General features: G+C 45.2%; 1 long non-coding RNA gene across 1 annotated transcript in view; it reads right to left on the reverse strand.

Moving 5' to 3' along the window:
* The window catches only part of LOC130117971 (uncharacterized), an 87,456-nt gene extending 67,171 nt beyond the window's left edge, over nucleotides 1-20,285 (reverse strand). Inside the window, exons 1-2 of the long non-coding RNA XR_008810728.1 lie at nucleotides 20,216-20,285; nucleotides 18,139-18,500 (exon numbers count right to left, since the gene is read on the reverse strand). This is a non-coding gene — a long non-coding RNA (uncharacterized LOC130117971). The remainder of the gene's footprint in view (nucleotides 1-18,138; nucleotides 18,501-20,215) is intronic.
* Nucleotides 20,286-23,664: the final 3,379 nt, after the last annotated feature.

Raw genomic sequence — 23,664 nt, forward strand, 5'->3', positions numbered from 1 at the left:
GAAAAGAATAAAACTGGATGGTGGGATGGATTATGAGACATACTGACAGACATTCATCTCTTGTGGTGTAAGGGGCTTAGATCAGCAACCTTATGAGGGTTGCCGGTTCAAATCCCACCTACGAAAAGCGAGTGAGGAGCACTCTCCCCTCTTTTTTTTTAGTTTTTCCCCCCTTTTCTCCCCAGTTGTACTTGGCCAATTACCCCACTCTTCCGAGCCGTCCCGGTCGCTGCTCCACCCCCTCTGCCCATCCGGGGAGGGCTACAGGCTACCACATGCCTCCTCTGATACATGTGGAGTCGCCAGCTGCTTCTTTTCACCTGACAGTGAGGAGTTTCACCAGGAGGACGTAGCGTGTGAGAGGGTCACACTAGTCCCCCCAGTTCCCCCTCCCCCCTGAACAGGCACCTCGACTGACCAGAGGAGGCGCTAGTGCAGCAACCAGGACACATACCCGCATCCAGCTTCCCACCCACAGACACAGCCAATTGTGCCTTGTAGGGATGCCCTACCAAGCCGGAGGTAACACAGGGATTCGAGCCAGTGATCTCTGTGTTGGAAGGCAACAGAGTAGACCGCTACGCTACCCGGACACCCCCTCTTCCCTCTCTTGACAACTACTGCTGGGTTGGCCTTGAGCAAGGCATATAAACCGAACTGCTCCGGCGGAGGTGGTCGGTGGTCGACAGAGGAAGATGTGGGTCCCGCCCCCCATCTCACAGATGTGCACCTCAAACACAGTATAAGCAGAAAAGTAGGCTCAGTTGACTTTCATTGGAAAAAAATATCCACAAAAAAAGCATATCCTAAATAAAGCAAGGTTAAAGACTTTACACAGCCATATAAAGACACAGTTTAATCCCAGACGCTTTCATCCTCTAAATATATGGTCATTTTGAAAGCTCATAACCCAACATAGCAGAGGGACATACGTGTATAGATCATTTTACTTAGGCCTACCAAGTAATTAAACCTTAAATCATCTTCAATTAGATGGAAAACGCACTGAGCTGTATCAGCGGCTCAGACAATTTTCAAGACGAGCTTTTTTTTTCCATTCATTAACTGAAAGCCACAGACAAAGACTAGGCTTTTAGATAGTACATTTCCCCGTCTGACAAATCCTGGTCCAGCAGAAAGGTTGTCAGAAAGGTGGTGTCTGTGTGACACCTGCCATCAGCTGCAGTCTAAATACAATCTGCCTGCATCCTTATTTCCCCCAAGATAGAATGGAGCAGTAAAACGACGACAACGAAGACGACAGACGAGATCAGGCAGGAGTCTCCGTGGACTATGATGTTTGCAGATGACATTGTGATCTGTAGTGAGAGTAGGGTGCAGGTTGAAGAGAGGCTGGAGAGGTGGAGGTATGCACTGGAGAGAAGAGGAATGAAAGTCAGTAGGAGCAAGATGGAATACCTATGTGTGAATGAGAGGGAGGACAGTGGAATGGTGTGGATGCAAGGAGTAGAGGTGACAAATGCATATGAGTTTAAATACGTGGGGTCAACTGTCCAAAGTAACAGGGAGTACAGAAGAGAGGTGAAGAAGAGAGTGCAGGCAGGGTGGAGTGGGTGGAGAAGAGTGTCAGGAGTGATTTGTGACAGAAGAGTACCAGCAAGAGTTAAAGGCAAGGTTTACAGGATGGTTGTGAGACCAGCTATGTTACATGGTTTGGAGACAGTGGCACTGACAAAAAGACAGGAGGCGGCTCTGGAGGTGGCAGTGTTGAAGATGCTAAGATTTTCATTAGAGGGACAGAACAGGTTGGACGGTTTGGAGACAAAGCAAGAGAGGCGAGATTGAGATGGCTTGGATGTGTGGAGGAGAGATGCTGGGTATATTGGGAGAAGGATGCTGACTATGGAGCTGCCAGGGAAGAGGAAAAGAGGAAGGCCAAAGACGAGGTTTATGGATGTGGTGAGAGAGGACATGCCGGTGGCTGGTGTGACAGAGGAAGATGCAGAAAGTAGTAGTAGAGATGGAACAGTAAACCAGCGATCATCGTCCAAACATGATTTGAAACATATTATACTCCTGGGTCCACTATTATCACTTCAGGAAGGATAGGAGAGAAGTAAAGTGTCTTAAGGCTATAGTAGCCACTGAGACCATTCAATACTTCAGCTGCTTCTTCAGCGGGACATTATCCTACTTACTACACCACATCCAGCTGGGCTGCTATTGCCTCACAGTAGGTCAGCACTTGTCAGTCTGACTGGACAATCTTATTACAGACACATAGAAATGATAATTGGCAGCTTTTTTCTTCCCAAACTAACCCCAACCTCTGCAACCTCCTGCTTAATTCTGAATTCTGACCATGTCAGCTAACCATAATCTCTACAAATGTAGACCTCATAACAACATCTGCTTAGCTAACACCATCAAAACAGCCTGGTATTACACCAGCGGGATAGAAACATCACAATAAAGAGCTTTTCACAGTTTGTGTTTGATGAGCCCCTAAAAAAACAACACACGCTTTGTGATGTTTACCTGGTATCACTTAATAAGTCAAAGGTAGAAGCAGCAAAACCACATTTTATAATCCTGAATTTCCAGATCTCCAAAAATATGCCTCAGCATTTCATCATTTGTTTTCAGACTTTTTCCAGTCTCGCCCATCCCAAAGTTTTCACAGATCAGAGGTGATTCTGAGGCCTGTCACACCAGCTCCATGCACACAGTGTCAAGGCTTGCTGGGTAAAGACTCCTGTCCATGTTCTGACCTGGAACCAGTCGTCAAACCTCTACCTGCTCCAGCCTGCCACCACCAGGTTGGATCCTTCTGCTGAACTGTGGACATGCATGCTGGGAGACAAGTCTGTTCGGTCTGCAGAAGTTCAGCTCTTCTGAAGAAATATAGTACATTAAAAAGAAAGAAAGAAGAAAGACACTTCATTTTTGTCATTGTACAGTTGTTGTTTGGTTACAATGAAACTTGTCTTCTGCATTTAACCCATCCTATTGTACAGGAGCAATGGGCAGCTGCAGCGCCCGGGGACCAACTCCAGTTCTTCTTTCCATTGGCTTGCTCAGGGGCACAGACAGGAGTATTAACCCTAACATGCATGTCTTTTTGGTGGTGGGAGGAAACCGGCGCACCCAGAGGAAACCCACGCAGACATGGGGAGAACATGCAAACTACACACAGAAAGGACCTGGGATGGCCTAGGGTTCGAACCCAGGACTTTCTTGCTGTTAGGTAACAGAGCTAACCACTGGGCCACCGTGCTGCCATTAATTTGATTTGACTTATCATGAGGCTATGATAGACCCATCAAAGCAAGGGTCGCTATTGTTGTGGATTTAAAGCAACAATACATTTCAGAATTCAACAGTCATCCATCCATCCATTATCCAAACCACTTATCCTACACAGGGTTGCAGGGATGCTGGAGTCTATCTCAGCAGTCATTGGGCGGGAGGCATGGAGAAACCCGGGACAGGCCGCAAGTCCATCAGAGGGCCGACACATTAACACCTAGGGACAATTTAGTGCAGCCGATTCACCTGACCTACATGTCTTTGGACTGTGGGAGGAAACTGGAGCACCCAGAGGAAACCAACACAGACATGGGGAGAACATGCAAACTCCACACAGAGGACGACCCGGCAAAACCCCCAAGGTTGGACTACCCAAGGCTAAAAAGAAAAATCAGATACAAATTGAACCAAAGTGGTTGTATTACCAGTATGTGTGTTATGATCTTTTGACAAGTATATGCAGATCTGCAAAAGATTTACTGAGAGCCCCAAGTCACATCATTAGACCAGGGTAACAACAATCACAGTATCGAAGCGCAGACCTCATCTGACTAATCTCATTTGACTATATTGTACTTCCAACAAAGCAGGCCTCCGCTCATGCTGTATAGGGTATACTGGTGTGTTAGTGTGTGTGTTTCTCTGTGTAAAATCTGTATTCTATGAACTGTTCCTTAATCTTTCAACTACTCGACAATAACAGATTTATCAGGGATAAAAACCTAGCCGTGATTTGCTGTGTGAGCGACTGTCTCCGTCTACCATTCAAGCCTCAATCCATAGGCTTTTCTTCCTCTGTGTGTGTGTGTGTGTGTGTGTGTGTGTGTGTGTGTGTGTGTGTGTGTGTGTGTGTGTGTGTGTGTGTGTGTGTGTGTGTGTGTGTGTGTGTGTGTGTGTGTTTGTAGGTGTTTGTGCTAGTGAGAGAATGTCTGTGTGCATAGCAGATTTAGCTTTAATAATGCCCCAGACTTTGGAGGGATTACCCATCTATCCCCAGACAGCAGTATGCTGCACATTTATGGAGGTAATAGAGTGACCTATAACACACTGACTGACAACTGGTCAATGGAAATTGCATCCCCAAATCTCAACCAGGGAAGGAGGAAAAAGCAATATCTGGTGGACCGTTCAGACTCAAGGCAGCCTTCTGATGTAATTATCATACAGACAGCTTGGATTTTTCACTTACTATTCATTCACTGTCTACACATGCTTAATACAGTTCAGGTTGGTGGGGAACATTCTGCACAAGGTGAGATATACCATGCCTGTGGTTGAAAGAATTTCTTGTACCAGGATGCCAGCCGCATCCATTGTGCCCTCGGGCAAGACACTTCACACCAACTCGCCCCAGGGGGGGAGCTGCTCTGTGGCTAACTCTGTGCTGCTCCAAGGCTTGGCAAAATAAGAAGCAACATGGTGATGTTCTCACTGTAACAAATAGACAAAGAATATCTGACTCATGTGCTGGGCAGCCAGTGCAATGACACGTTGTCCTTCACATTTACACCTGGGAGTCCCCTCTTTACTGCATCTGCAAGTCGTTTTGAACGACTAGTCCAGAATGACTTGAGTCGAGTTTCTGGAGGAAACTCAAACAAACAAGGCTACCCCCCCCCCATACACACACACACACTCTGCAACCCGTCTGTATTTATTGTGGAGTGTTTTTCAATGAAGCCATTTCTTCATAACTGCACTGCTCATGCATTATTCATTATCCATGCATGATTTTAACATTTATATCCCTTAAAGTCATATAATGTCTGATGCTCTCTGGCTAATTTTCAGTTGATAAAAAAGCGGTGTTTACATTTGAGTGAGCAGTTTTAGTTTTAGTTTTTACAGATCAACTTCACACTGAGAGACCCCCCCAACTCTGCCTGGCCGACGATCTGAATGGGTACTATGGTCGATTTGAAAGACAATGGGACAATACTGACACCATTTCCCCCCGACTCAACCCACCAGCTCCTCCTCCCCCGCCTCAGCAGGGGCCCACGCCTTTCCACAACTTCTCACCTAGGAGGCCCCCTCCTCCCGTGCCACAAAGATGACTCTCTCCATCCTGGAGAGGGATGTTAACACTTTCCCCACCAGAGTGTTATTCTTAAACTGCCAGCCACTGCCATATATAATTTATCATATTCACTAGTCTTTCAGGACCACCAGAATATTTTCTTCTATGAATGTGTAAATAGGGAATATATCAAAAGAAATAACTGAGCTTCTGCTTTTATACACACAAAAAAATTATTCTAGCTTCATTCATTCTTTTTTTTTTAATCAACACTTGAATGTTTGTCATTTTCATAAAAAAAACAAAAACATTTCGAACAAAAAGCTGAGAATAGCATTTTTGCCAAACGCAGTCAATTGATTTCATATTTACATTTTTTTGTTTTTTCTCACTTTTACGGTTACTTCAGTTGTATAAGAAATAAATAAATAAATAAAATGATGATAATAATATTAATAACAATAATCTGTTTGATTAGTGGTGTAACATTCTCAAAACAAAATGGTAGGAGGCACCACAACCTTTACAAATGTAAAGGTTCCCCATCTCCCCACCACCCACCAACTTGAACCTCGTTCTAGCTCTGGGCTGGTGCTACTTTCGGTTCACAGTCGGTTCAACTTGCAAACCTTCTAAGAACTAGTTTGCTGTTCCACGGGCTAGAGCTGGCTAGAGAGCCACGTCATTGCGTCACTGTATACGTCTGTACACGTCTTCGAAGATGAGGTGAGAACTCAACTGTATACTTTGATTTTTTATACAATTTTTGCATGCTATTTCATCATTAAATTCACATCTGAGAATTTCTGAGGCGAGAAATCAACTGTGCAGACTTCAAATATTGGCAGTTTTATGAAAATTGATGGCAAATCAAAAATTTGAGTCGAGAAGCTCCACATATACTGGAGCTCTTTCAAGAGACCGGTCCCATAGACAAGAGGCTTTTATTTCCCTGTTAATGAATGGTTTGTTTAAATATCATTAACACACATGCCTATTATAATGTTAATGGAACTTGCAATTATCTGCCTAGTTCTCATGTGGGCTGGTTGGTCTGAAATTTACAAGGTTCCTTGATTAATCTCTAAATATTTCTTAGGGTGAACTCTTTGGTGTTCTTTGTTGATGTGTTTTTAAGCACAGGATTTCAGATAGTTATACTAAAATTAGGTTTTTAAATGTGGAAAAAATGAATGTGGGGTTTCAAATTTACTCTGTCACAGTCGATCAAATAAAGTTTGCACTGATAAAACCATTTGATTCCTAGCAAACTTTGATTTGAAGTGTCATGTGTATGCATTGTTCGGCATAACTGATTGTTGCTGCCGAGTGATGCATCCCCTATTGGTCTTATTTGTCACAATAATCCCGCCCCCAGCTCCTGCAGTAAGTGATTCTTTCTTCCAGTCCAGCAAAAAGTTGGTCCCGCTCTGGAACCACTTTTCCAGGCCGAGAGACAGTTCTTTGGCTGTCAAAATGCAAAGAACTGGTTCGAGATTAAGCACCGGTTCCGAACCAGCCCTTGAACTGCCTTGGTGGAAAAGGGGTATGAGCCAACCAGCTGTCTCTGGTGTCTCCGGTGTTCACAGACATTTACAACACCTTAGCTTCAACACCTCCACCATCATCCCCATCCCTAAAAAAACAAGGCATACAGGACTCAATGACTACAGACCCATCATCTTGACCTTTGTGATAATAAAGTCCTTTGAGCACCTTGTACTGTCCCACCTTAAAGCCATCACCAACCCACTACTGGACCCCCTGCAGTTTGCCTACAGAGCCAATAGGTCTGTGGACAAAGCAGTAAACATGGCACTCCACTTCATCCTCCAACACCTGGACTCTGCAAGAACCTATGCAAGGATCATGTTTGTGGATTTCAGCTCCACCTTCAACGCCATTATCCTGGATCTGCTGCAGGACAAGCTCTCCCAGCTGCACATGCCTGACTCCACCTGCAGGTAGATCATAGACGTCCTGTCTGACAGGAAGCAGCAAGTGAAGCTGGGAAACATGTCTCTGACTCCCAGACCATCAGCACTGGTTCCTCTCAAGGCTGTGCCCTGTCCCCTCTACTCTTCCCCTTGGATACAAACAGCTGCACCTCCAGTCAACAGTCAGAAAAGCTGCTGAAGTTTGCTGGCAACATGACCCTCATTGGGTTCCTCTTTGGCGAGGATAAGTCTGTCTACAGGTGGGAGATTGACCATCTGGTGTTCTGGTGCAGCCAAAACAACTTGGAGCTCAATGCTCTAAAGACAGTGGAGATGGTTGTGGATTTCAGAAAGAACCCAGCCCCACCTGCCCCCATCACCCTGTGTGGCTCCCCAGTTGACACTGTGGAATCCTTTTGCTACCTGGGCACCAGCATCACCCAGGACCTCCAGTGGGGTCTGAACATCAGCTCCCTCACCAAGAAGGCACAGCAGGGGATATACGTCCTGTGGCAGCTGAAGAAGTTTAACTTGCCAAAGCCAATGATAGTGCACTTTTACACAGCCATCACTGAGTCCACCCTCACCTCCTCTGTCACTATTTGGTTCGCTGCTGCCACTGCCAAGGTCAAGGGCAGACTGCAGGGTATCTTTCACTCTGCTGAGAGGGTGATTGGCTGCAACCTGCCATCCCCATAGGACCTGTACCCAACCCCACCCTTTCCATCCAGGCAATGTTCTCTTCAAAAAATTCCCCTCTGACAAGAGGCTAAGGTCTATAAAAACCAGAACCTTGTGCCACAAAAATAGCTTCTTCCCTACAGCAGTAGGCCTTTGCAACAAGTACCCAGACACCCACAGATACTGACACTGCCCCACACCCCCTTTGACCCTCTGTCCACACCATGACATGACATACACCTACATACGTACACTCACATGCACAAACACAACATATCTATCTGCACTACTGTACTCTCTGCATATGGCCACTTTGCACAAAGCCTGCAAAGTGCAAAGCCCTGTAAATAACTGTTATTCTGGAAATAACTTATTTGAAATTCTCATTTAACATTTTGTAAATAGAATACTTGCCATATTTCCAGTGTTTCCCCATTATTGCACCTGATTTTACTTTTATCTTATATATATATTTTTTAACTATATTATTTTTAACTTTTGTCTTTACTATTTACTGTTAATTTTTCACTCTTGCATCAACGTTCCTAGACAAATTCCTTGTATGTTCTTGAACTACTTGGCAATTAATCCGATTCTGATGCTGATTTCCAAAGCTAAATTATGATGTGCATGTTGACTGTATCGCTCTGAATCCTGCTTATCTGAAAACCGAATTTATGTTATTGATCTTTTGGCATCGAAACGGGAATTAAGAAGCGACCGAGGAGAATGCCTATGAGACAACGAGACAGACATTGTTAGGAAATAAAATGACTCCTCAACTCTTTTTTAGTTATTGAAATAGGCTACTGTAAAAAAAAAGAGGAAGGAGAAGAAATGTAAAGAGAACCAGACTGAAAGAGCTCTAGATAATGCTCAGTCCTTCTTTCCATCTCTGCCAGCTCTCTTCCCATCCATCCCTCTCTACTCTCTCTCGCCCTCCGTTTGTAAAACACTCTGCCTTATACACAGTCAAAGAAATAATTAAAACCAGTCCTCAAGTGCGGGTATGTATTAGCATGCAAGCAGAACATGTTGACTTATCTCAGGGCTACAGGCACAGAGTAGTAAAACTAAGCTCTGATAGTTTGCAACAGGATGACCACGGGATGTCTGCAGCCTGGAGGATTAGGCCTGTCATAACGATTAGTAATGCTAGGACTAATGTTTTACTGTCCCATAATTTACTGTACTGCGCCTGTGGTGTGATATCCTATATGGTGCACCAATAAGCGTAGAAGGGAAAAATCCAACAAAAAGAAAACATAAAGGGATTTATCTATTTTTTATGAAATTAACAAAGATAATTGCCATAGGTTATTACAACAATGTTACTGTGGTTCCAGCTGCTGCTGGTTTTCTTTAATAAAGATCAACGGAAGACGGGCGTCCGGGTAGCGCAGCGTTCTATTCCGTAGCCTACCATACGGGGATCGCCGGTTCAAATCCCCGTGTTACCTCTGCTTGGTCGGGCGTCTCTACAAATACAATTGGCCGTGACTGCGGGTGGGAAGCCGGATGCGGGTACGTGTCCTGGTCGCTGCACTAGCGCCTCCTCTGGTCGGTCGGTCGGTCGGTCGGTCGGTCGGTCGGTCGGTCGGTCGGTCGGTCGGTCGGTCGGTCGGTCGGTCGGGGCGCCTGTTCAGGGGGGAGGGGGAACCGGGCGTCATGGACGCTGCTGAAGCTTCCTGCTCCTCTTAACCCCCTCCCTCCTGCTCACGCGGCTCCGATGATCCTCCAATCAGCACCTGCCAACTGTTCCCACCAGTACACTGTCTCCACCCACTGGCACTCCCCCTGCGTGATCTGTCAGCCTATTAATCTGCCACACGTGTTGCTTGTCTGTTCATTACCCCAGTATATATTCTGGTCCCCTCCCTGCCTGATTATATACATCGCCTTTTCACGGTTGTGCCGAACTCCTGCCTCTGCTCAGTGATTATGCGTGTGGGTCGTCTCTGATCTGACAGTACGATCTGGCCAGGAATGGACCCAGCAGAATTTCAACACCTCTGCGCTCTGGTGGACAAGCAAGACTCCGCTCTCAACACTCATCAGAAGGGAATGGCCGCAGTAACACAGCGCCTGCAAGTACTCACTAACAGCGTCGATCACCTCTCTGCTCAGCTACGGCAGCTCCAAGACACACCTCCGTCCAGCCCAGCGGCTTCTCCACCATTGCCGCCGCCCGTTCCTCTGCTACCGCATCCCAGCCATGAGCCATATCTGCCTCCTCCCAGTCATTACAGCGGTGAGCCCGGCCTTCGCCGTTCTTTTTTTTTTATCACAATGTCCTCTGGTGTTTGAACTACAGCCATCCACCTTCCCGTCTGATCGCTACAGGGTTGCCTACATAATTCTCCTGGATAGGAGAGCGAGGTAGTGGGGGACGTCAGTTTGGGAAGCTACCTCCCCTGTCTGCGCCTCCCTGGATAGCTTCACTCAGGAAATGAAGGTGTTCGACGGGTCCGTCAGTGGCAGAGAGGCGACACGAGTCTTGTCGCAGGCACGCCAAGGGAGGAGGTCAGTCTCTGAATATAACATTGACTTTCGCACATTGACTAACTGTTCTTGGAATGTGGAGGCTCAGTACGATGCTTTTCTGAAGCTATAAAGGATGAGCTAGCCACCCGTAAACTACCTGCTACGCTAGACTCACTCATTAATCTAGCCATTCGCATTGATGCCAGACTAACGCAGGCAGAAGGAGAGGCTAGCCGGACGCCCCCTGGCAAATGTCATTGGTGGCAACTTCAGTTGCAGTTAGAGGGTTTTAATCCAGGCTATGCGCCACTGGGGAGAAGCACACCTGTGTGACTTTCATCGAGAGGAACCAGGTGGAGAGCTACATTGTCTTTACCGACGGACCTTGTGGGTGCTGTTCCTATGTAGGTCGCAGGGGTGGGGCCCAGGTCATAATCATTGGGGGGAAAACTGACGAGTTTGGCATTTATGTTCGTAAATTGGGCCATGTGATTGGCTTCGTGCACGAACATTCACGGCCCGATCGTGATGAACATGTCCCCATTATCAAGGACAACACTGAACCAGGACAGAGTACAATTTTATGAAAATGGAGCCAGGAGATGTGGACTGGTTTTGACAGCATCATGCACTATATAAGAGGAATTAATTCTTCAGACGTAGGTTCCTGGACACTACCCTGCCACGCTACGATGTCATTGGAGTACGACCAGCCATTGACCAGAGAACCGGACTAGGCAAAGGGGATATTGCACAGACAAAAACTCTACAACTGCTCCAATGTTGCGTGCACTCAAAATCCTTGTTAACATGGAGGCACCTGCCAGGACTTGGTCATTACAAGTGTCCCTGTCCTCCACAGTGGACAGGCAATGCCAACTCCTGCTGCAACGTGCTTGGTGGATACTTCTGGGACTGCCTACCTGGTTGGATGGGGCAGAACTGCGACACAACATAAACGACTGCAAGGACCAGTGCCAGAATGGGGGAACTTGCAAGGACTTGGTCAATGGCTATCGTTGCATGTGTGCACCTGGCTTTGCTGGAGAGCACTGCGAGAGAGACATTGTGTGCTAGCACCCCGTGTCTGAATGGCGGGTGCTGTCAGGACACGGTTAATGAATTCATGTGTCTAGCTGGCTTCTCAGGACAACTCTGCCAGGTGTGCATCGGTCAGATGTACAGAACCCAGAGGACCATCGTGGAGGAGAGAGCTCGGTGATGCTGGCTGGACATCCGCCATAGTATCATTGTTGATACTTCAACTCATTTTATATTATATCGTATTCGTATGAGCTATGGCCCTAGACCGGTCTCCCAGATTCTAAAGGTAACACTGGTCAATCGTTTTTCAAAGTCTGTGCATTACATTCCACTGCCTGAAATACCCACAGCTAAGGAAACTGCTCAACTCCTTGTGCAGCATGTTTTTAGGATACATGGCCTGCCTACCTCTGGTCTCTGACAGGGGACCTCAATTCAGCTCTCGTTTTTGGAAGGCGTTCTGTACTGTCATAGGTGCTTCGGTCCCACTGTCGTCAGGTTTCCATCTACAGACCAGAGGGCCAATCAGCACCTAGACGGCACCCTCTGCTGCATAGCCAGCCAGAACCCATCCTCCTGGAGTCAGCTCCTCCCATGGGTTAGTATACGCATAATTCACTGCCTGTCACCTCCACAGGGCTCTCTCCATTTCAGATTTTGTTTTGGGTATCAATCCCCTCACAATAGGAGGAAACACTTGTGCCCTCTGCCCAGGCTTTTGTCGGCAGATGTCACCGGACCTGGCGACGAGCCCGTGCCCAACTCCTGTGGTCCTCAGCCCGTCAAAAGGAACAGGCTGACCGCCATCGCTCCCGGATACCGGAAAGGACGAAGGGTCTGGTTGTCGTCTAGGGACCTGACTCCCAGGATTTGTGGGCCCATTTCCGTTGTCTAAAATTATTCATCCCTCTGCTGTCCATTTACAGTTGCCCTGGACCCTTCGGAGAATCCATCCCACCTTTCACATCCCCTGTATCAAGCCAGTACGGACCTGTGTCCTTGTCCCACCTGCCAACCCTCCTCCTGCCCGGCTCATTGAAGGCGAATAAGTCTACACTGTCCGTGAACTCCCAAGTCTCGACGCCGGGGGAGAGGCATTCAGTATTTGATGGACTGGGAGGGCTACGGTCCTGAGGGAAGATCTTGGGTTCCTGCCAGGGACATCTACCATATTGGGCTCGACTGACCAGCTCAATAGGACGCGTGGGGGGGGGGGGGGGTACTGTCATGGACTCGGAAGCTTTCTGTGCCTCTTAACCTCCTCCTTCCTGCTCACACCCATTCGCTCATCCTCCAATCAGCACCTGCCAACTGGCACTCCCCCTGCATTATCTGTCCGCCTATCAGTCTGCCACACGTGTTGCTTGTCTATTCATTACCCCGGTGTATATTCTGGTCTGTTGGCCCTTGTTTGTGCTCCCTGCCATCCCGCCTGATTATATGTATCGCCTTTATTTTTATATAATATCAGAAAAGTCACTCTTTTGCCTAACTCCTGCCTCTGCTCAGCGAGTCTGCGTGCGGGTTGTCTGATCTGTGACACGGGGGGGGGGGGGGGATAGCTTGATCCTCCCACGCGCTACGCCCCCCCAGCGCAACTCCTCACCGTCAGGTGAAAAGAAGCGGCTGGCGACTCCACATGTATCGGAGGGGGCATGTGTTAGTCTGCAGCCTTCCCCGGCTTGGTAGGGGTTTGGAGCAACGACGGGGACGGTTCGGAGAGTTGGGTAATTGGCCAAATGCATTTGGAGGGGGAAATCAGCCGAAGACGAACAAGCTACTATATTCGATTTAAGATTTTGAAATGAACCTCCCGTGATTAAAAGGAAGTGTTAAGAGTTTGTTTCTATTATTTTGTAACCAGAAGTCGGCGGGGAAGCCGACATTAAACCTGAACCAAGTCTTTCGTAACTCACTGTGATAATTTTGATGGCATATTCACTCTGTACGACCATTTTAGATCATGAAATTAGTGGTTGATTCCTTTCACATGCTCTGGCTTGCCTATTTTGCTTTTGATCAGCTTTCGTTTGGCTCAAGTGTGATAATCCTTTTTTTAAATTTCTGAATGGGATCACACAGCTTATGAAATGTCAAGGTGTTGCGTCAAAAGCTTATCCTCAATTTTTCTACAACTTTACAAAAACAGGTAGTTGGCATTTCAGTCACATTTCTTTGGGTTAGTATGTGTCTGTTGCCCTCTTGGACAGAAACTAAAGTAAACGATTCATTCTAAAAGGAAAAACTGATGCAAGCTCAGTTGCAAAATGGAGACGTGGTTAATGGTATTGATTTGCTCTCAAATTTTTAGATTTCCTCTAATCGATCTGTGTAGTCCATTTCACACCAGAGTACAAATGGCAAATTATCAATGAGAAGCCAAATGAAATCCATTCAAATGCAACAGGCGTCATTAAAGACTTACCCAAGTACCTAAAGCAGGAAACCATGAACCTCATGATCTGTATGGGACATCCTTAAAGCGTTCATTAAAGTGGCGGCCCCGACCAACCAGAGGAGGCGCTAATGCAGCGACCAGGACTCATACCCACATCCCGCTTCTCACCCACAGACACGGCCAATTGTGTCTGTAGGGAAACCCGATCAAGCCGGAGATAACACGGTGCTTCGAACCGGGGATGCCCGTGTTGGTAGGCAACGGAATAGACCGCTACGCTACCCGGACGCTCTTGTTTTTCAACTAAATCTGTAATACTTTAAATGTATGTTGAAACTTGTGCAAGTTCTGTTTTCATGGGGAAATTTTGTATAAAAAATATCTTTGTCAATAGCTCAAAAAATTATATTTCAGAGTGCTAACAGTCTTAAATTCAATGAAGCACCTGGATTCAACATTTGCAGTGATTCTTCAAATATTTTAAGAACACAAGACAATCATCATTGGTCAACATCAGTATAGGGGAATTATGGCTCTATGGAGGCTGGGTTTTAGATGCCTGTATAGTCTAGTGTAATGCCACAGGCAAGGAGTGCAAAAACTAGACCTGATAGCTTTCCTGAGGCTTGACCATGTAATGTCTGAGAGAATTATTTCACTGGTAACGACAATTAGCTATTCTAGTTTTAATGCTTTACTCTGCACTAATTCACTTCGCTATGCATCAGGACTGCTGGCAGCTAAGCAATGTCCTACAGTAATAAAAATGCAGTAATGTGGTACAGCAATGCAGATCTAATTATGCTGAAATTGGTAGAATGGGTTAATGGGCCTACAGCAGACCATGCTGCACTAACTCGCTTGCGTGGTTTTCACATTTTATACTAGATGCGCTAAAAAAAAAAACCTCTTTCTGCTGCTCCTGAAAGGAAAAAGAAAAACTTAATGGCATTGAGTATTCTGAGTAAAAGCAAAAATAATTACATCCCTTTGAAATGGCACAGAAAGAACTGTTGCACCCAGTGCAGCAGCAGGACAGACTATTGATAGAAAGCTTCTACATGAGGAACATTTATTTGAACCTCGGTAGATGCCAATGAAGAAGTCCAGCTGTAAAGACAGGAGATGGCATCTACATTTATGGGTTCACAGTCACTGCTATAGTGCCCTTGCGCAAAGTGTTGGACCTTAAGACTGCTGCAGGGGTGCTCAGACCTTGACCTTTAACCTCTGTGCATGTATGTGTGTCCATCTCACTTGGGAGACACTGCATGTTAAAATTGATAAATGTCCGTTACACCCCCCTGTGTGTGTTTCTGTGTATAAATGCAATTCTACTTCTTCACAATGTCATTCAATGTTGGGTTGGGATAAAATTTTAAAAAAATAAATAAAACACTTTGGATGAAAGTAGCCACTAAAGGCTAAATGTTATATGAGCTGCCCTGTTAATAGCACTACAGATATGCAATGCAATTAAGTCGCACATATTTGTGCAAACTGTATGTGGCATGCAGAGTTGGTTTGAAGCCTGCTTGATGCCTATTGAGATCTCATTGCTGGAACTGTCAAAATAATTAGTCATGCTAGGCGTATCAATTCTGTTCAAGTAACAAGTTCATTAACTGGATGGCGAATTGCAACTGCAGACTTAGTCCCAGACGGGCATTAAGTCAGAGTATAATGCAGTAGAGGAGCAGTAAAATTAGGTCTCACACTATGCTCAAGACGAGTGGCACTAATATAACTGGGGTATGATCTGCAACATAGCATCACATCTGCTCATAGATTATCAGAAAAAGATAAATGCAGAATAATACTATATTTTGTTATGAGTCTATATCGCAAGATATGAAATCGCCATCAGGGTAACTGGGTATATACATGGGCCTAACGCTGAAATATATCAGCTGAGTTGCTCCACATAATATGAAATTCTACAATATGCAATGTGTAAACAATGGTGCAATACACATGGAGAGCTTCTCGAGCAGGATTTGAGGTTAGGATCCCTATACTTGCAGTTCATAAAGAGGTAAGGATGACGATGCAGTCAATTCATATCAATATGCTCAGTTGGCATCCAAGCTTGTAATGGTATTGGATCAATACAAAGATCAATATTGATATATCTTATATTTAATCCCCTCCCTTGGTAGTTTGGTGTGTGTGTCTTCGAAATTCCTGAAAAAATATTGGATCTAGGCTGTAGCTCCCTAACCCAGATCCTCCTCCACACAGTGGTTGTCAGTAGTCTCTGGAGGTCATTATTAATTGTGTATATAATACATCTCAACAAACACATTGCGACTTAAATATACATTTAAAATGTTGAAAATAAGTTTTGATAGTAATATAATGCAATTTAAAAATGACTTTGAACTACTTCTGAGCTGGGGAGCAATCTCTTTCCCTGACTTTCACTATATATTTCCCCTCTCATCCCCCACTTCCCACGAGTGTATGTCTCAGAATAGCATCATCAGCACCCATCTTCCGCCACTGTCCCACCTGTCTGTCATAGCGCCGACTGACCCACATTCAGTCATTTCCAGTCTGAACTGTGCAAAGTCAACAAGGAGCGAGAGGCCATTAAATGTCATATTCCTTCATTTATAATTCATTTCATAAATGGACCGTGTGCAAGTATGTTTTAATTGGTCTGTAAAAGGTCATGGTGGCAGGTGCAGTATTTATAGTTGGTTGAAAGGAGATGGATATCAGACAGGTGACTAGATCTTATCTCCTTAAAACACGTTAGGCAACCAGGAGGATCTGCAAAAAAATCTACGATTCTAACTTGGCCAACAAAACACGTATGGGTCAAGTTCAACATAAGGTTGCTTAATAAATCAGATGGCGAACTGCCAGCTGGCCATCTGTCTTCTGCAACAGTATACTGGTGTTATCAGAAGGTTGCGTTTTATGGCTTTTGAAAAAAAAAAAAAAAAACGATTTTAGCACTCTTGACTTGGACTCGGGTTGCTTCTTCACATGCGCACAGTGGTTAGTTAGTAGCATCGCGGCTGAAGCCAGGTGACGTCATCGCGCATGACGACAGCGGGATCCTTCTGCAGCGGCCCAGCTCGTGCTGCAAATGTGACACCGCAGGAAAACGTGCCGCTGGGACCAGTGGGCGGGGTTTATGTGGCGACCCAGCATCCGTGCGCGTTTTCATTGGCTTTCAATGACATCACTGATAACGGCTGCGAAACGAGCGTGTGTGTGTGTGTGAGACAGAGAGAGAGAGACGCACACGCGCGCGCACACTCACGCAGACAGACAGGTTGATAAAGACGGCTGTATTTCACCTGACCCTTTGCCGCGACCCTCCGCCTAGATGACGCCTGCCGACAAGTCACACTATAAAAGCGTTATTCATCACATACGAGCTGTACTTATATATAAGTACCACTGTCTTCTTCTTTAAAAGAAAAATACTTCAGTACTTCTAAATGAATAAAGAAATATCCATCCGATAGTCGCCCATTCGCCATTTAGTAGCCAGCAAGAGCGCATCAAATCAATGTCATTTAACTCTGCAAGAGGAAATGTGTAATGTTTAGGCTACAACTGTAACTTAATCAAGGACTTGAACAGCCTAAAAATGAGCGGCGTGCATCTGAAAGGATGTGTCATGTCCGGGCCTACTGAGCAAATAATGGGCCTCATCTATCAGGCTGCACCACTTATCCACGTCATCCCTAGTCTGTGCACCGCTGAAGCACATAAGACCACTCAGCATGTACTACAAAAAAAAATGTTCAATAAGAGAAAGTTTACAAGGCCACATTAGTGGCAAAGAAGCATTGGGATTTAAAAAAAAGAGAGGTCACATCAATAATTGACGCTCATGCCATTCCTTTATCAAACTGAGCGCAAATTGATATGCCTCGGCATGCGACCTATCAATACTCCTCGACAACGGAACGTGATGGTATTGAACAGGCACGGGAAGTCGACTGAGTGCAGGGCCGCAGAGGCTGACATTAACTCTCGTCGTTAGAAAAAGCTGAACCGACAAAAAACAACAAAAACCCCTTGCTGGTCACCGTGCAACAGAGGGGGGGGGGCAAGTGTGTGGCACCACGACCTTTAACGACATCCCATGGATGTGACGCGCTTCAAACGCGGGCCACGGTGGAGGAGGGGGTGGAGGTGGGTGCGTGGGGGCGCATCGGTTCCCCCGTGGTGCCGCCGTAAACTACTGCGTAAAGACAACCCTGCAAACAAGCGGCGCGACAAAGCCGAACAAGTGCAACAGTCCCCCCACGTTTGAAGACCTGCAGAGGAAGATCACCTACCCATCATACGGACTTGAAAGACGGCCGTGCTGCGGCATCACGCTGTCCAGATGCCTTGGGGGGAGGGGGGGGCGCACACGTGAAGAGCGCACAGCCCCAACCAACAGATCCATACTACTTTATAATCCTCAAGTGTCTCCATAACGGCGCCCGGTGCGCCGCTGGTCCTGCGCCGCTGCCGCTAAATCCCAGTGAGATGAGTTTCCATGTCCTTCAAAAGCAAACTGCGGTCTTTTAATCCCCCCCCCCCTTCGTCCAGAAATCCGGCTGAAGAAGGCGCGACGTGAGTCCTCCTCTCTTGAGTCGTCCTTTGGGTGAAGGTTTTTTTTTTTGCAGGTCGATCCGCTGCTTGTAAGTCCCACCTGAGGACAGCCGGGGGGGGGGAATAAAACCATCAGAGAAGTGAGACTATCGAAAGTAAAACGTGGCAAAACCTCGGCCTATCTACTTCACTTTGTTTGGGTTGATGAGAAAACTTGGGGTATTAGAAACCTTTTCTTTTTTTTTTCAAATGTAAAAAAGTTTTCCTCAAACACAGTTAAATAATCCGCTGATGCAAACTAAAGTTTTTTTGGGGGGGGGGGTTACCTACAGGGTCTCAAGACACGGAGTAACTTGATAGACCAATCTGTGCGATTCCACACAAAAAACAGAACGAAACTTACAAATGAAATAAAACGGACAGAAATTAAGTGCTGCTGCTAAAAGCTTGGCAGAGCTGCGTGTGGTAGCTGCTGTACGCAGCCCAGCGCAGGGTGGAGGGGCAGGCCCCTTTGTCTTTTCTCTGTCCTTGACAAAGACACTGGAATGCAGCAAATTCAAACAAGTTGTTTGGCCCCACCTCGACACGAGAAGAAAATTTAAAAAAACAACGAACACCAACACCTTTTGGGCCACGTTTACGTCACAGTGAACTGGATGAGTGTTACTAATTTCTCGAAACTCAACTCAGCATCATTTTTACCGAAAACTGTGAAAAAGCAACAAACAAACAAACAAACAACTTCAATGAAGACTTTGTAAATGTTTATTCGTTTGATTAAAGTCGGATCAAAGTGAATGATGGATACTTTCATCTCCTCTGAAGTTGTTTGTTGTTCCATTCGCGGGGGTTTCTTTGTATGGGCTGAGAACAAAGGGGGTCGATGGAGGCTCTCTACTGTAACAAAGAGGCGGCAGCAGCAGCGGCGGCCACTTTTACCTGTTGCTGTTCGCTTCCCCCAAACTATGACAAGTTTGTTTACGATTTCCACAGGTCGTCTCCTTCAACAGACACCAGCGCATAATTAGCTTTGCCTCCAGATGGGCCCGCGTTCTGCTCATTAGTCGGCGGCAAGTTTCACTTTGTGTCACACTGTTGTTTCAATTTGGACGTTACACCTGATTGCATTGTTCTAGATCCCGACGAGGTGACGTGAATTGACAACTTTATAATCTGCACAAACATGCCTGCCACCAAAGCAGTGTATAAGAGACAGTGTTTCCGACACGTATTTCTCAGTGTATGACTCCCCCCCCCCAGCGTGCGTAAATGTTCCTATCCGCCAACTATCGGCACCATCCAACTTCTGACAAGCAGCTGCTTTGTCTTGTTTACGTTGCAACATCCCCGAGACGCGTGCCACACAGATCCCAAACTTGGCCGCGTTTCCACTAAAAGGTAATTTTGGATCAATAATAATAACAATAAAAAAAGTATCCCATGTTAGTTTTCACGTGAAGATGCGTGCACAAGCATCCCCAAGTTGTTCCCTCAAAGCGCCCCGCATCAGACAAAGGAAAAAGGGACCGCTCCCCTCTCTCTCCCTCTCTCTCTCTCTCTCTCTCACTCCCCCTCTCTCTCTCTCACACTCTCTCCATCTACCTCTCTCGCGCTCTCTCCATCTATCTCCCTCGCGCTTGCTCTCTCTCGCGCTCTCTCTCTGTCTCTTCCCCTTCTCCGCTTTGTGCTCAAGTTTGAAAGCTGACGCACCCAACTATCAGCAACTTTTCACTGGAATACAATTCCCCGAGTCGATGTGGAGGTGCTGCCAAAGGAAGATTTTGTGGGGGTGGGGGAGGAAAAAAAGGGACTCACCTTGGCACTCTCCGGATTCCCGTGTGTCGCCGTCGTGTGTCGTGGAAAAGTTTGAAAGGGCACATTGAGCTTTGTGTTGTTAAGTCCCCTTTGTCTGCACGTGTGATAGATAGGGCTCCTTGGCCGCGCCTTGTTCATTTTCGGTCTGTGAGAGTCCCGCCCTCTGCAAATCAAAAACTACACACCACGACAGAAACACGGCCAACTCTGCCGCTGGATACGATGCGAGGCTGACTCCGCCGCATTGTTGTTCTGTTGAACGTCTCTGTTTATTAATCCATTCATTCATTTCACTGACTCCTTTGTCTGCTCCCGTCCAGCATCTTCCCGCTAGTTTGATAACTTTGCACGCTTTCTATTGGCTAATACACGTGTGACCAAACTAGTATTTAAGACTGCTGCACTAAACGTAAACAAACCGTGGGTTGAAAATGAATGAATGAATGAATTATTATTTATTTCCCTGGCACAAGCTGACCAAACTTCCCTGTGTTACTGTTAGAGGTCTGTATACAGTAGTGTGCCTGTACGGAGGGGAACAAAGGAGGAGACAAAACAACAACGTTGCATCCTTTGTTAAGTCAGGATAAATGAATAATGACAAACGAGTGGCACTGCAAGTGAATGAGGAAAATCCTTGCAAAACTGCATGATTAATTTCTTGAAGCTATTTTGTTTCGAAGCTACACACCTGTTTCCCTGCTTCCACAGTTCTCTAAACTATTGAAAAAAATATTTTACACGAGTGGATTATTTTATCATAAAACGTGATGTACTCTATGAACAACAATATGGTTTCAGAGCTAACGACAACTTCATTTACACTGACAGAATTTGCGGAAGAAATTACAAAGGCAATAGAAAACAAAGGACATGCAGTTGGGGTATTTCTGGACTTAATAAAAGCATTTGACACTGTAGAGCATGAGCTATTAATAAAAAAAGACAAATATATGGTATCAGAGGGTTAACACTATGGGTACCAATATGTCGAAACACAAAACTTCAAATCACAGTTACTGAAGTTTAGGGGTGAGGTGCCCCAGGGTGCAGTGTTGGGACCATTGTTGTTCATATTGTACATAAAAAAAATATATGTGAAGTGTCAAAAACCCTGAAAATAATTCTACTCGCAGATGATACAAACTTACTCTCCTGTAGAGACAACTTGGAACAACTCTTGGATACAGTGGGAAAGGAATTGAGCAGAATGTAGATAGTTGGTTTGATGCACATAAACTAACACTGAATTTAAGCAAAGCAAAAATTATAATCTTTGGGAATCAATTTACCAACTCAGACAAGAGACACATGATAAATGACATAGAAATCGAAAAAGTATCTGAAATTAAATTTCTCGGAGTATTAATATACAACATATTAAGTTGGAAGCTGCACATAAATTATATTAAATCTAAAATATCCAAATCAATTGCAATACTGAACAAAGTCAAAGACAGACTAAATCAGGCTTCCCTATCCACATTGTACTGCTCCTTCATTTTCCCATACATTACCTACTGTGTGGAAGTGTGGGGGAACACAGACAAAACAAACAGAGATCCAATCGTCAACCTCCAAAAAAGGAGCTATACGAATTGTAAATAAAACCTCTTACAGAGAACCAACAAATCCACTTTTTATCAAACTAAAAGTGCTACAATCTAAAGACTTAGTTGATTTTAAAACTATTCATATTAGGTAGAGAGTAATAAATCCGTAATTATCTATTAGTATCCAGTGGTTGTTACGACTGAGAGAAAGTCAACACAGTATGAGAGGAACCTGTATATTCAAAACACCACCAGTAAGGACAGATGCAAATCATCACTGTGTTACAACCAAGGGAGTTGGTCTGTGGAGTAACTGCAGTGATGAGCTGAAAACATGTGGTACTCTGTCTGAACTAAAAAGACTCGACACAAACAAAATACTGAACGGCTATGAGATGGACCAGTGACCTTTTTTTTTGTTTTGTCCAAATGGGTTGATTTGTTTGAGTTGACTGACGTAGATATCACCAACCCTGTAATGAACTTTCATTTTCTATTATCAATGCATGAATAGTATAAGGGGGTAGGACTAGTAAAGTTCCCAACTTCCTCTTACCCCTTCTGAACATGATCGGTATTATTTGAGCTGCTTATTTGTCGCTTATATGCAGATGATTTTGTTTGTTTGTTTTTTATTGATTATATGTTTTCTTTAACATGTTAAAGAAAATTTGATTGGTTGTTATTATTCTGCTCAATGCATTTGATCTGAACACTCCCATGAAAGGCTTTTTAATAAGCATGGTTTTTAATAGGAATACATTTAGGGATTTTGCCTCGCTATAAGGCAGATTACAAAGAAAAAGTATTCTTTGCACAAACAGTTAAGGAAAGTTATTTTACTATTTCATGCAGGTGGAGGCAGCCAGCTTGTCATAACCTGCCAGCACCACAGACAGACATACCCAAGGTCTACAACAATTACCCACATGCTGCATGGTGTAGCGAAGACATTCAAATACATTAACTGATAGAGAGAGAACGGTACTAAGATACAAGGAATAAACAGACAGACAGAAAGAAAGAAAAACAAAGTCTGTGGGTTAGACTGATAGGTAGCAGGCAAGCATACAGCAGACAGGCTGGCAGCATGCCAGTAAACATGCAAGTGGTTATGAAAGGAAAAACTTATAACACAAAACACACATCGCTGGACTGACAACCTCTCCATGGTGCTGCTCTGATGCCCACCCAATGTGTTCAAACAAGCTCTCAGCCTCTTGCGACGGAGAAAAGAAGTGGGCGGGTAAAGAGCATGTATATGTATGGACGGGCGAATGAGTGGCTAGATAGATCCCCAATAGTCATGCAAAGAAGAAGACGGCATAAACAGACAGGCAATTTCCCCTTTCAACCTTCTGCAATATGTAAAATTCACCTTACACAGGCAAACGAAGAGGTGGCCAAGAGGTAGAAAAACGAGAAAGAAAGAAAGAAAGAAAGAAAGAAAGAAAGAAAGAAAGAAAGAAAGAAAGAAAGAAAGAAAGAAAGAAAGAAAGAAAGCTTTTACAGACAGATGCAGTGGATCGTGCATCTCTTAAGTCACTCACAGATGCAAGCAAAATGTAGTGCAAATAAATAAATAAATAAACCACAGAGGTGGACAGTCAAACAGAGTTATAGCTTTCCAATTCCAACAACCACCTCTGACACACAATAAGAAAGAGAAAGGCAGGCATACCAGAATGATAAACAATTTAGATGGACAGACTGGAACATGATGTGTGTGTGTGTGTGTGTTTGTGTGGGACACGTTACCAATGGCCCTGTGATGGCCTGGCGGCCTATCCAGGGTGTCTTCCTCCCTGCCAGCCGCCCAAAGACTGCTGGAAATAGGCTCTAGCATCCCCACAACCCTGAGAGCAGGATATATATATATATATATATATATATATA

This window comes from Lampris incognitus, chromosome 9 (genome assembly GCF_029633865.1).
Source record: "Lampris incognitus isolate fLamInc1 chromosome 9, fLamInc1.hap2, whole genome shotgun sequence".
NCBI classification, from domain to species: Eukaryota; Metazoa; Chordata; class Actinopteri; order Lampriformes; family Lampridae; genus Lampris; species Lampris incognitus.